The sequence below is a fragment of the Squalius cephalus genome (assembly GCF_949319135.1).
Source record: "Squalius cephalus genome assembly, chromosome: 18".
In the NCBI taxonomy this organism is placed as follows: Eukaryota; Metazoa; Chordata; class Actinopteri; order Cypriniformes; family Leuciscidae; genus Squalius; species Squalius cephalus.
The window spans coordinates 24,462,654-24,477,681 of NC_137139.1; the positions used below are offsets into that span (position 1 = coordinate 24,462,654).

The 15,028-nt window shown below is 37.9% G+C and overlaps 1 protein-coding gene across 1 annotated transcript in view; it reads right to left on the minus strand.

Moving 5' to 3' along the window:
* camta1a (calmodulin binding transcription activator 1a) overlaps positions 1–15,028 on the minus strand; it is a 434,758-nt gene that overhangs the window by 11,290 nt on the left and 408,440 nt on the right.

Here is a 15,028-nt window from a genome sequence, read left to right on the forward strand (position 1 = left end):
AGAGCGGCGCGAGGCCGGTGGCGTGATTAATGATAAGCGTCACCTGCGCGACGCACCGGTCTCGTATCTCTCACGGAGGAGCGGAAGCATAAAAGGAGCGACGACAGTGAAGATCAAGAGAGGACCAGGCCTGGACTTATGTTGTGTTTTGTTTTATTATATATGACAGGAGTCGTACGTGAGGGGCTGCTGTCTTTACTTTCGTTTTGTTGTTTGGTTATTTTACATTAATAAAGTTGTTGAATGTTCGCCGGTTCCCGCCTCCTCCTTCCCCCACGTCTAACGTTGCTACACTATTCTCCTAAATTGCTTATTTTCTTTGTTTTAAACTGCAGACTTAATATTTATCTATTTCGGGTCCTAATAGAGTGGTGCAGGTATGACATCACTTTGTAGGCCAAAACGCAAAACGCGGAAGCGAGTTAGCATTTTAGCCGAAGTCAATGGGTTTTTTGAATGGGATTTTGGTTAAATGGCTGAAATAAGGTCTATGGTGAACTCAAGCTCAAGACACTTTCACGTTTTATACTACAACATAAAAATACATTAATATTACCCCACTTGTGATTTTTTAAAGTACGTTTTTTTCTGTTACGTGTCTTGAAAAAGGCGGTTGCTAACAAGTGGCTGTAAATGGAACTACAGAGGCAGTCGGGGAGATTAAATGTCATCACACATAACAGGTAAACTCCGTATGCTTTCACAGCCTCATTATGCTTATAATTGTGCTCTTATAAACTATTCTAACTCAAATGTATCAATGTTGTTGTTGATCACAGAGCATGTTTTTTTGCCTATTGGGTTTTTGTCGAAGGAACCAGTGTGATGCTAACTGCCGGTTGACCTACAAAGAAACGTCATACCTGCACCACTCTATTAGAAGACGACGAGCACATGAAGCTTTGTGCTGTGCTGCGTATTTATTAAGCAGTAAAAACGCTCGTTCCCGCACCCAAAACAAGGCTGTGGATGAGAGTCCGAAACAAAGACTGGAGGGATGTTCCACCTCACAGACAATGAGTGGAAGGAGAATCTAAGACACGACAGTCATTTATGACACTATATTTGACAACAACAGCTAGTTCCACGTGTATTACGCCATTTCTACGTAATAGAACCCAGTTTTGGTTTTCAATCAGATCAGGTGTTTATATGTCCCCTCGATCGGATTACAAAAGGTTTAAACCACCCTTTAAAAAAAAAACACGACTTTTTTATCCCGACTGTGCTACTAGTTCAATTACAATCGTATTATTAGGGTCTATGTAAAGGTCATGGAGTATTGTAATGAAGCAACACATGGCCCAGAGTCAGCAACCTTGACTGGCTCTGTTCCTACCAGTGTTGTTATTGTTAACCAAAACTATTAAAAATAATTTTCAGTAATTGGAAGAACCTGAAATTAACTTAAGTTTTACTTTCAGTCTACTAGCTATAGTTCGTCAACTATTTTTGACTCGTCTAGATTGCAAATCAGGGCAACAATCTGAGCATAAATTGTGTAGTGTATTCCAGCCTTGAGTGATTTTTAGCATGTTGCTTTGTAGTTTCTATGGTTTTCCGTGTAGTTGCTAAAGTGCTGCTGAAAGAGCCTATGCAAAACTCACCAAAATAAATGTTATGTGTTCTGGGTGGTTAGCAGTGCATTGCTATGCCAATTGCTAAAGTATTAATGGCATTAATAACTGTACTGGGCCAGTTCTGGCCCAGATCTGTCTCTGATCCGTAATTCCAACCTGTTCCGGTATTGGGCCGTTGGAAAGAATGAGCCCGGCCCAGGTCCGTTTAGCGTATCTGCGCCAAATGCTAATGAAGACCTGGCCCAAATACATTTTTCTGTCTGGGTTTAGAGTATAACTTAACATGTTGCTATGCAGTTACTAACTTGTTCTGAATGGTTACAAGGGAATTGCTGGGTGGCTACCTTGTCAGTCAGGCAAAAAGTCTTACAGCTACTTAGAAAAGGTTTAATTCATGTTCGCAACATAAATTCTGCAGTATATTTTCCAAAGTTAAGGGATTTGTTCAAATCTCTTAACCCAACCTCAAAGCCTTTACAACGACCATTACTAAACCCTGCTGGGTGAGGACTTGCATGATTAGCTTTCATGCAATGAAATGAAATGAAACTATGACTTATTGAATCAGTGGGCTTCAGTCTGTGTGCAGTCAGTGTTAAGTCTTCATTCAGATACCATGCCAGGAAAGAGAGAGATGGAAGCTACAAAGATGGCAAGAGAGACAGACAGAGAGGCCGTGCGAGCACCAGTTAGCAGCAGCATTGACATGTCTTTGTTCAGACACAGTGCTGCAGTCTGCTGCAGTGCAGATGATGTCATCTCCACCTGCTGCGCGTGTGAGCTCAAAATGCCACACACGTACACTGCAGAGGGAGAGGGGGTTGGGGGGAGGGGCCACATGCAGGGGGCCACCAATCAGAGCTGAAGCAACACAGTGACATGTGCAAAACCTTCCTATTTCTCCATAAACTACAAATGTGACAGCCAATAGGCACGAGAGCAGATATTTAATGAAGAAAAGTGAACTAAAACTCACAAAGCCATATTTTTTGCTTTCTTTTTTATGTTGACGAATACGTTATATTATCATTTCCCTATTCTGTTGCTGAGCTGTCAACACACACTACTTTCTTTAATAATGGCCATAAAGTATAAATTGGTTATCGGAAGTATTAGGGCTGCATGATAATGTTAAACTGATAATCAATTATGTATTATATAATGTCAAAAATGATAATTGTGATTATTTATCAAGATTGTTTTTACTTTTTACATTTCATCAGAATTATTGCACTTTCATGTGAACAACAATCAAGAGAACGACGTTAACGGATGTTTATTATTTTAACATTATCTAGTTTCCTGATTTAATTTATCATATATTAACTCACTCTACATTATAAAAACTTAGGAATTTCACTGTTTTAGCTTTTGAGAGAAGCTTATTGATATTAATAAGCTAATCTTTAACATGTTTGTCTGTGTTTTTAAGTCAGTGTTGTTACAGTATCACCAATATCTCAGACAATTACTCTTAATCAAGAGAAGCAGAAAAAGTGCCCACAATTAATCAGATTTTTTTTTTTTAAACTTAAAAATGTACGCGAGGAACGGGACCAAAAATAAATTAGCTAATTAATAATAATAATAATAATAGTACGTTTTTACATTTATATAGCGCTTTTCTGGGTACTCAAAGCGATTTACATGGAAGGGGGAACCTCCTCAACCACCACCAATGTGCAGCATCCACCTGGATGATGCGACGACAGCCATATTGCGCCAGGACGCCCACCATACACCAGCTTACTTGTGGAGAGGAGACAGTGATGAAGCCAATTAGTAAATTAAACTGAAGAAATGAAAGCTTTAGCATAAGTTCTGCTGGGAAGACTCAATTACTACGTCACTTATTGCCTTCACTTCTATCCAATCATATTCTTATGCTCACTGTATAAAAGCACGGTACTTACACATGTTTGAGTTCGCAGATACTGAAGTGACGATTACCCCCATCCTCCCCACCACCACCAGGATGGTCCCGTCCATACCTCCCAGGGGGGGTCGGCTGCGCCCCTGCCTTCATCTTTAGGCAGGAATCGCAGATCCGATACTCTCGGATTATGCACTACGGACGGGGCCTACGCCAAATGACTTTGTAGTTTATCAGCTTGCTGAGCTGTCAATAAATGTATGGTTTATTGAAATAACTCTCCCGAGTCTTTCTGGTAGAACTGCACTCAATCCCAAAAGAATAGCTTTATATCATGTGTATTCTGCCAGATTTACTAAACAGAAAGACTTTTTCTAAATGATATGCAAGTAACTTAAAAAGAAGCCTATGTTTCAAAACTGTTCATAGGTTTACTGTGCATTTTCAAGTTTTTTTTTTCTGCTGGGTTCAGCATGTGCGACATGGACAAAATAACTCCAAAACATTATTTTTGCATCATGTCTGGGATACTTCTAAGTGTGAATACAAAATGATTATGTGCCATTCACAGTACGTGTAAAAAGGACTAAGACAATATCATCATATCTTTCTCTCTGGAGACTGCCTTCTTGTGTGAGCTGACCTAAACTGCCTCCAACACTGCCTCCAGCTGTTTAAGCATTTCAGAATCTGCCTTTCCCTTGAACACAACCTTGAACCACAACTTTCTCTCATCCTCTTTTCATCCCTTCTCTTAGAATAAGGCACTGAGTCACATTCATGGACGTCAGACATACGTTGTGTATGTGAGCTGAGAGATCCTGGGGAGTAATGGCTGAGAGAGAAAGAGAGGGAGCTGATAGACAGCTCAATGAGAGGAGAACTTCATTAAGGGTCTATTCACTATTTATTCCTGTGGGAGACTTGATGAGTCAGGAGCTGAAGACTGAGTGTGTGTTTGTTTTCAGCTTAGGAACTGCTTCTGTATCTGTGAGGATTCTGTTTATACAGTCACATATACACAAACAAACACACCTGGATTAAACACAGAGATAATAATGCTCTGTCTTTCGCTAAAATAGCCTAGTGGATTCTCACTCGATCTACCTCGCTCTTCCTTGTATTATAATGCTGAGAGTGAAGTAATGGGAGCAAATGGGACTGCACTCATTTGTTGCAATAAACCACAGCAATAATGTACTGCATTAATATATAATTCTATGGAAGGAGATATGAGTGCTATGTAGGCGTCCCTGTTACCATCTTTCTGTGTTGTTAACGTTTACAGTGCCCACTTAAAGATTATACATAATACTTGCTTTTGTATATACATGTAAACAAACTGTATACTTCACAATATACATGTACACTGAATACTGCCTGTTTTTTTCTTAAATGCTACACTTTATTAATATAAAAATGTAGTTTGGAACAATTTTGTCAAATGACTAAATTACATGCATATTCAGTTCATTGAGTGGCATCCAGTTGTTGTTTTAGAAATAAATTAGTTATTAGCGTTGTACATGCAATTTTGTTATAAAACATCTTAACAATCTGATCAAATGATGAAAAATGTGTTAAAAGCACAGCTGATGTTACTTTTGGGTCACATTGGAAATTGAAAGTCAAGTTGAGTGCATTGCATTGTGAGATATAGTATTCTAGGCGCTAGGCAGTGTGTTCTGTTGTGTACTGCATACAGAAAACTGTATATGGAAACTGTATATTGCAGGTTTATAGAACAGTATGGTAGTATGCTGCTATCCTTAACTATTCATCAATCACAAAACCCCATGCTTGGCCATCAGGTGGTTAATAATAGCTCTCTAGAATAATGGTATTCTGGAAAAACCCCTTCCTGAGTTAAGCTCTGCTGGATGACATAGGCTGGTATTTAGTGGAGGGAAGGGGGAGTGCTGTTGGCAGAGGCTCTTCCAGCTGAAACCACCATCTGCATTCACCCTCTCATCTCGCATTGAGCAGAATAAGAGCATGAAACAGCAGTAGATCAGAGGACGTGAATAGTATCTATCACTCAATTCATGTGAGAATGAACTATGAACTATAGGGTAATGCATCATTATCTCTAATATTGCTCCATCTCAAACATAACACATTACCAGCCAGTAATGCAAGTATTCACAATGTTAAATACAGTGCGAATATAATATTTGTAGTCAGAATGAAAAAACTGAATTAGTGAAATATTATTAGAAAGACTGAAGAAAAATACAAAATGTGTATTGCAAAATAACAATAGATGAATGCAACAAGTCACTGTAATTTTGTCACCTAAAAAATTTGCTATTCAATAAAGCCTAAGGATGGGTCAGTCTTTCCTCTCAGATGTGTATTTTAGTCAAAATTATGAACAATCATACTGTCACACTCACAATATTACAAAAATTACAGAGACAATTTTTTTAAATCTTGTATAAAAAAATAAAAAATAAAAAATAAATCACAATTATGACATAAAAAGTTGAAATTATGCCAGTTACAATTACGAGATACAAAGGAATTTACATAATCCACCTTCAAGACTGAGAAGAGTCTAATAAAAGAGATGCAGCATATTAGGGGTCCTATTATGGCCTTTTACGAAGTCTTGATTTTGTTTTTGGGGTGTACTAGAATATGTTCTCCTTATTGGTTGTTCAAAAAAACGAACAATTATTACAGCACCTCTCTTCCCAGTCTGGCTCGAACACGCCGATTTCGATGAAGCCCCTCTTTCCGAAATACGAAATGTCCTGTGATTGGTTAGTTGGCCCAGTGTGTTGTGATTGGTAGCGCTTAGCACATGTTCGGGAAATGTCCCGCTCCTCCATAACTGTGAGTTTAAATATTGAGGATGGCGTCAATTTCCAACAAATTCAAGCCTGATTCAGACCCTGACAATGTTAACGAAAAAGAGGACTGTGTAGAACGGATTACATGAACAGACTTTGCAAGCACGGATTTCACAGGACGTTTCAGAGTGGTATGTTTTTTGTAATTTTCTTATACATTATAGATACGATGTTATCCACCATTTAATCGTGAGCTTACAAAAAAGCAACAGAAAACCAGCTGTTCTCTATAAAATGTGCAGCGCACAGATAAACGCAGGGGTTATAATGTTCAGAAACAGAGTTTAAAATACATTTTTACCACTCTAAGTTAGTCAGCTTTCGTCAAGTAAAACAAATGAGTTTGGGAAAAAACAGTGTCTCTTTGACAGCGACAACACTGTCTTCTCTAATGCAGCTCAACCAGGCCTCGTCCTGCATATTCCATGGGCAGGGATTATTTAAATGAGTACCATTGTGACTTCATAAGATCCGGAAAAACTGCGCTGTAGTCCAAACAAGCCGTTCGTTGTAGTTCTTGAAAAGGGGATTCTGTTAAATAAAATATATTCCTTTGGAGTTGACTTTGAGCTTTGTAACCTAGCAGATATTTTTTATGCTCAAACAGCAACATTACACACTAACTAAAGTTGAAAAAGTGGAAAAGCATAATAGGACCCCTTTAACCATATCAGCCTTGGTGGACATTGTACTGTAGTTCAAGATGCCAACACTGATTGTGGTAAGTTAAACCAAAAACACAGTAATATGTGACTAGATGTTTCTACCACAAGGACACATTCATACTTTGTCATGTTGTAGTAAGAAGTATGGAAATATAATATTCTTATCTAAAATAACTATTTATACACGAAAGTACACAGTTGTAAACATGTGCTCATTTCTGTATTTCCATCCATGTGTGTTAGTGGAATTTTACAACAGGCAGCAGCACTATTTCCTACCGCATGAGGCCTCTGCAAGTGCCCTGTCCCAACACAGGAATGCTCACACAGAACAAGTCCCTTTCAGTCTAGACTTGGGAGCAAGTACTGACTCCCGGTGCTGCAGAGAGTACTATGCTATCACTGCACAGCACACACACAAATAAAAAAAACCCTCTTCTTTTCCCAGGTGTTACAACAAGAATTGAGTGTTTAAACACAGGTTGAGCTCTTCTGCCCTGATTTTGAGATCTGAACCTTCAGCTCGAGCTGACCGGCTGTGTAAGAAAGCTCAAGCTCTAGTAGGAAATGCCAGCAGTGACTGTTACATACATGTTGCTTTGCTGTCAAGGTTAGTAGTGATTAAATGGGTTAACATGTGTGTGTCACTTCTGGAAATAATACTAGTCCTATGAAACAGATAAAGGGATGAAGACTTTCCATGCCTGACTCATGACATGGCATTATGCTAGTCACACACTTTACACTGTACTGATATAATTTAATGTCTATCACAAGCATAGAGCAGCGAGAACGTGCTTTATTGGTGAGGAAACAAACATGGGGTGTATAATCTTGATTTTATACCACAGTTCAATAAGCAATATGTTGATATTTAGGATTTTAGGCATGATATTGGTAATTACTTTGTCTGAAACAAATCGGTTGAGTGAATGATTAAATGATTCACTCAAAGACAGTCACATGTTTCAATGTTTTCGAATGGATGAGCCGATGACTCACTCATAAAGCTACTTGATGCCATCTACTGGCGTAACCATATAAAGAGCAGACAGAGTCACTGAAAAATCCTCACCACTAATAATACACAGACTGACAGCCTTAACCCTGCTTCTATTCTACTATTTCAAAATGTTTTATACAACATATACTACATATACTAATACATTTTTATGTTAGAAAATTATGCATTAGGATTAATGCATTAACTTGAACTAACAATATGTGCTTATATATTTATACATGCTGTATATATGTTCCATCATATTAATTCATTAATAAATATTAACATGTAGAACCTTCTTGTAAACTTATTCACATATATTTTACAGACTAATGCATAACATTCAAAAAGTTCTGTTGCATATAATGCCCTTTAACCAGCTTCCCAAATCACAAAATGGATTTTGAAAAAAAACTTCACTGCGGTCTCCTTCTGGTCGAATGGAGCCCTTCAATTTATCTCCATACAAACCAGCAGCAAATCAAATTAAATCACAGGCAGGCATCTCCATGAGCTACAGTAACTGCTTTACCCATCCTCCAAGACATGCCCTGGTTATATCTCCTACTTCATGTGCCATTGTGTGACACGGTTTATGCAAGCACTAACAAAATCCTTTATCGTGCTTGGCAGTGCTGCCAGACTAATACATCATTATACAGACTAGCTGTATTGTGAGTAGTTTTTCCAAACTTTTATATAAACCAGTCCACAAAAATCTCACAAAAGACTCATTCATACTATTATTAATGACTTTACTGTTCATGTGAGTCAGCTATTTTGCTCAGCTCTCCCTGTCATCATTCAGACAAAGCATACAAAACAACCGGGCAGCAATGCTGACTACAGTGTACAATGTCAAATATATTTCAGTGATAAAACTAACAGTGAAAATGCTTTCATCAGCAGCATTATTTGGTATCAGCATATCTTCTGTAATTTCCTTATATATTTTACTTTCAGTGGCTTATCATTGTTTTAAAAAAGACAAAGAATCCTTAACTCAAGCTCAAGCCTTAACAAATCTAATTTTCAGTCAATTTCAATGTTCCTCTAACAGTCTGAGGGCCGTTGTGCCATTCTCCCTAACTGCTGTCTGATTTAACACTAATTAACGATTGTGCCCTTGAGGCACGTGTTAGATAGAAGCAACTAAAGCACAATGTATTCTGCATTGGTCTGGGGTGCAAAAAATATTATCTGGATTTTGGCCAATTACTGCTAGAAGCTGACAGAATCAATTCATGCATCTCCAAGGAATCTTTCACTTAAAAAAAGCTTCAAATCCATAAAAGCAACTGATTTGAACCAATATTCAGACAGACCACAGAAAATATCTAATTGTGCACTAAGTCAAACATCAAGTTTATTCTAGTCTATCACTAGCTACTGTACATGATTCAACATGTTTCTCAGATCTAATGAAGTAAACTGAGCAGGATCTGGGAGGGTGCAATCAGTGGAGAAAGGCTGGCACTGTACAATATGCTGGCTAATCTTAATGGGTATTTAGAGCATGATGATAGCTGCAGAAACACTGATAACAGGACATAACTGACTCCGTTCCTTAACAAGATGACTGTCATGACCTCAAATTTATATGAAATAACCTGACCAGAGGTTCTCTGAAACTCAGGTTAACTGTTCTGACATTTCCTGCACTACTCTAAATGAGATAGAATTTAATAAAAGACAACCTGAATGGAAATTGAGTACCTATGAAATAGGACGTATTAACAATAAAAAAAAAGCATATCGCTTGTAAAGAACTGACAGTGTTGTAGAAATGGAATGAATCTCAATCCCTCAGTCAATCAATGTTCACAAGTATTGAAAATTTTGTATTTGCAATGTTCGGCAACAAAACATATGACACGACTGAAATCCCAATATAACAAAAATTACAGGTGTCTAGTGCCTAATTTATGAGCTCCTGGATGGAACATGGTGTGGAATATTAATTTAGAGGTAACATAACCATGGAAGCTCTAGGGTTGTTGAGTTCATTAACCCTCTGCATCATGTTGCCTCAGGATAAAAAAGCAATTTTCTACACCGTGCAAGCACCCATGAGATGGATTTTTCAAGCATTCAAAATATTATTCAAATTTTGTTATTCAGTAAACTTCATGTTCAAACATTTATTGCTTAAATGTTTTTAAGCAACGTTATGACCTGTGCATTGACATCACACAAGCACTATAGAAAATACAGCAGTTGTTATACGTTTTTATTTTTATTATTATTAATTATTAAAATAGATACCATTTATAGAATTTGCTTACGTTATGATTCATGTAGCAGTCAATATAAAGTCTATTACACTAATATTTAGTAAAGAGTTTTTGATTTTAGTGACGTGTTGTATGTAATGCAAGAAAAATGGGTGAAACTTTTTAAACATTTCAATCACTATCAACAGGTTGTTGAGCAGAACATTGTTGGAAAACAATTCACACGAGTGTAATGATTGTTGATCTCCATTTTCCTGGCACAAACCATAACCATTACCAATATAAAGCTCGTTTGTCAAACTTGTGTCGTGTTTGTGAATGTTTCGCGAGCTCACTTAAGCGCGTGCCTCGTGCATCGCTGTCCTCGGTGCTGAAATCAAGAGCGCAGATCACAGGACTGCTGTGTGTGTTACACACATACATACACACACACACACTCACACTCCGGTCACGACTACATCTAACAGAACCACTAAATGGCAAGACCGCCTCACAAATGAGCTGTTTTTCCTACTTTTGCCGTGTGATGTTTTGGTGCAATGAAGTGTCAAACAAGCGGATCTTTGTCATGTCCTATTTAAGATGATAGAAATGAAAGTGCATGCAGCTAGAGAACTAGTGAATATGTTCAAACTATGAAAAGGACATAAGAATAATATATGAAATAGCAAAACGTTAACGATCTATTTGCCTCAAAACCAGAACAAGGTGGTCTCCTCCACGAGCCTCCTACATGTATGTTCAAGAACAGCGTTCTTGTGTCTATTTTGGAAGTTGACACATTCAGTTCAGGAAACTGCAAAAAGAAGTGCTTCAGCAGAGACCGAATTCAGTCAAAACAGATCAGCTCGAGCTTATCTTAAAGAACATATCCTTTCATTTTCCGAAAAAGCAAAGGCAGGAGTGTAAATGTAAACCGTACAGAACGTCACATTTCTCTATCTGAAGTAAAGGTTCACTTCCACAGACGGAAATGACAAGTGTTTAAAGTGGGCTAAGCACATGTAGTAACTTTAGAGACAAGACTGCAAACACACAGACACTAGGTTCATTTGAACATGTCCAACCTTCTATTTCACTGTCCATGGAGAGTCGCACTGCAAAGCAAACGGTCCCCTTGTCTTTAGGAAAAGCAGATGTCATTCAACGGCATCCTGACCACAATGTCCCAAATGGCCGTGTCTCACACACGCAGTTTGTCCCTGTATTTACTAATACTGGGCAAAATAAATATCCCTTTTTATACTAGGGGAATATTCTAAAAGGTCTAATCAACAATAGAAGAAAGTGTAGAAGCGACGTGCAAGAGCAGAGAGAAATGTAAAGCCCGCTCACTTACTCTCGTACTCTCCCCCCCCCCGCCCCTCTTTACTCCAGCGCTACTGCAAGTGTTGCCAAGTCCATTAATTATAAGCCACTTTGTTTAATAAAGTCCTTGCAAATATCAGCATTGTGGGTTGCGGGCTTTTTTTCTCCTTCTAGAAAACACGCTTTTCTTTGGAATATATGATATATATATGAAGAGTTCAGATGCAAAAACCTCTAAGTGCCATCTGAAATTTTCTTCTAGAATGATCTTTTTTTTTTTTTATCAAGCTCGTATATTTAAGTTAAATAATTTCACTTAAATGGCAATGAAGATTACCTATTAATTGCCATTTAAGTGAAATAACTTAACTTAAATACACAAGCTTTATAAAAATGATAATTCAAGAAAATTTCAGATGGCTCTTAGAGGCCTATATATATATTAATAAAAGGATGTATTAAATGAAAATACACTAGGCCTATTTTGAAGCTAATTACAAACAAGTCTTGCAATGTTTAATAAAATGTATATGTTTATGTTTTAATTAAGCATTATGCCTCCCTCCATGATGATATATGAACAACCGACAGCAGGAGCAAAATAAAAAGAAATCGCTTTACAGTATTTATTTTCAAAGCAATCGCTAACTTTTCTTGGAAGATTTGGCAACATCGACTACTGCTCCGCCGTGCGCGCGCGTGCATGAATCTCCGCGAGAGGAGACGCTGCGCACGTGCCGCAGGTAAACAGACGCCCTAGTTTTTCCACGAGCCACGAAGACAAAGCAAAAAAAAAAAAAAACTGAAGCAAACGAAGAAATTATTAATGGGAAAGACAGCATGTGACACCGTCTTTCACATTTATAATGACTACTGCACTTTTCCTCAGTTTCTCAAACCGGCTTAGAGAATTTTCCCATAAACATATTTAACGCTTTTTGGAGGTGACGGAAAATTTTACCTGGGAATCGGTAAATGTACGAGGCAAGACAAATAATTGTATATCTATTTGAACGACTGTTTATTTTCCCTATATTTGCAAATCACAGGCATTGTGATAAACCGCTGTAAAAATACGCTAGAAACGCTTATCGCAGTAATGTGTGCGAGCGGCATCGACTGACCACAGAATAACTAGACAGTAATTTGGACGCACAGTTTAATCGGTGGACAATATGAATTGGCATGAAGACAATATACTGGTCACGGTTACAGTGCACGATGACTCCAGCCTGTGGCTTTGTACCTGCAATGCTGCAGAGAGAAGCAAAGCCCCGCCCCCTTTCTGCATTATGACAAATCAAGGCAGGCAGCTGTGTGCCATTAGAGCATCAGAGCACAGCTGAAAGCAAACGATAAATGTAGTGTCAAACAGCAGACGCTGAGGTTTGTCTCGAAATCGTTTTATTTGACTAGAGCTCAATATAGAAACCAGGCTGTGGTTTAATGACCATGAGTGAGAGTCAGTGCAGTAGCAAGTGAAGAAACCCCAAAATCCAGTAACTGGATTGAATATGATGATAGCTATGGCTCTGATAAAGAACAGTGTCATGTTGGCCACGTCCTAAATGTACTGCTTATATAGCCTGTGAACACTATATTTTCCATATACTTAGGAATACTCATTAAAATGTGTATCAATAACATGCCTAATAAAGAAAACTTCAGACTTGTCCTATCTCAAACTTTGTGATTTCCTTCCATTCACACTCATTTCCAGGCAGCACTGTGCTTCAAGTCAAACCAACTGATGACTCACTCTAATTCAGTTAAGCTTATTCTTATCCACTAATCCAATAAACCAACCTTTTGCTACTTAAGTTTACAAAACACTGAGCAGTAAGAAAAAGTTCTTGAGAACTCTGTGAATGTTGAGAATGTAGTATATTGTGGGCAATTTAATCATTAAAGTAGTGTAAGTGTGCATACAAATAAATGAAAGTCACAAGTGCACGGTTGGCTGTGCTGTCTGAGATGTGAATGGACTGGTGTTGAGCTGTTTGAACGGAGACATGTTTCTGAGAGGGGCATCGGTCCTCTGTTGCTCTTTCTCTGCCTTAAAGGCTGTCTGCATTGCAGCTGTCCCTTTCCACAGGCTCCTCCACCATGCCCTACTTTACCCTGTCAATGCACACTGCAGCAACAACACTCACCCCCCGCCCCCACCTCCACAGACAAACAGCACCACACACAGGCACTGGCACTCTCTTCTTTACTCAGACTCATAGGAGACAGAGCACTTAGCCTGTCCTTGTAACACACACACCTCCCAGATTACATATCCATAGAATTCGTCCGTTTAATAAATATGTGCAGTGATATACAGTAAGTGCATCTGTTGGTGTGACTGTGAGTGCATATGCGTGATCATCTGTACTGGTTTGGTTTAGTCTTCTGCTTTCCAAACATCATGCTTGTCAAACACATGCTGTATATCTGAATGCTGGCTGCCACTCCTCGTTGCCCAAATCATTCTTCGGGATTGTTTGTCTTGGCTAACACCTGATCGGAGCAAGCAGATTAGAGCTTCGGACGTCAAATTGGCAGGCGTGTCACTTTGCCCATATGCTCCAATATTTTCATAAGCTCTTTGACGCCACAACCCCAGTTTGAGGCAGCTTGGGTAGCACTGAAGCGTGTGTGGGATTGTATTTGGTTTGCCAGACTTTAAAGAGGGCAAATCCCCCACAGCGATGGTATGATTAGACTTAAACCCTTGTGTTTAAGTTATCACTAACAGACTGGGACAGCTAAAGGACGCTGTAAAGTTCACCAGAATCAGTACAGCGTAAGTGTTTAATAGTGGATCTGAGTCACATGTCTTTCTTATTGTCCCATCTTCTCACAGACAAACTTTACATACTTATTAATGGTTTACATGGTAAAACTTTAGGTTGAATTTGTTACCATTTGCTAATGCATCAGGTATCATTAACTAATAATGAACAATATTTTTAATGCATTTATTAATCTAGGTCAGGGTTCACCAATCTCAGTCCTGGAGGGCCGATGTCCTGCAGAGTTTAGTGATTGGTGAACCCTGATCTAGGTTAATGCTAATTTCTTCATATTAAATTAAAACACTTCAAGTTAACATAGGAATGAACATTAAATCAGTGTCATTTTAGTAATATTTATATACTATTATAGTATTTATTTATATTATATTATATATATATAATATTATTTATTTATTTATATACTATTATAGTATTTTGATTTTTTTGGAGTATTATTTTATATTTATAGTTTTTTTTATTTTAGTAATTTTTTGTACTTTTGCCTTTTTTTATAAGTTTTTGTTTTTTAGTGTTTCTATTTGGCTATATTTTTTATTTCAGTTTTAGTAATTTTAGTACTTCAACTTATTTCTATTAGTTGTCAAGTTTTTTTAAAAAAGTTTTTCATTTAATATTTATATTTTTTTGTTATTTTACTTCAGCTATTTGTTAATTTCAATAGGTTTAGTTAAGGCGGGACTTGATTGTCCATCGGGAATTGAATGTTGTC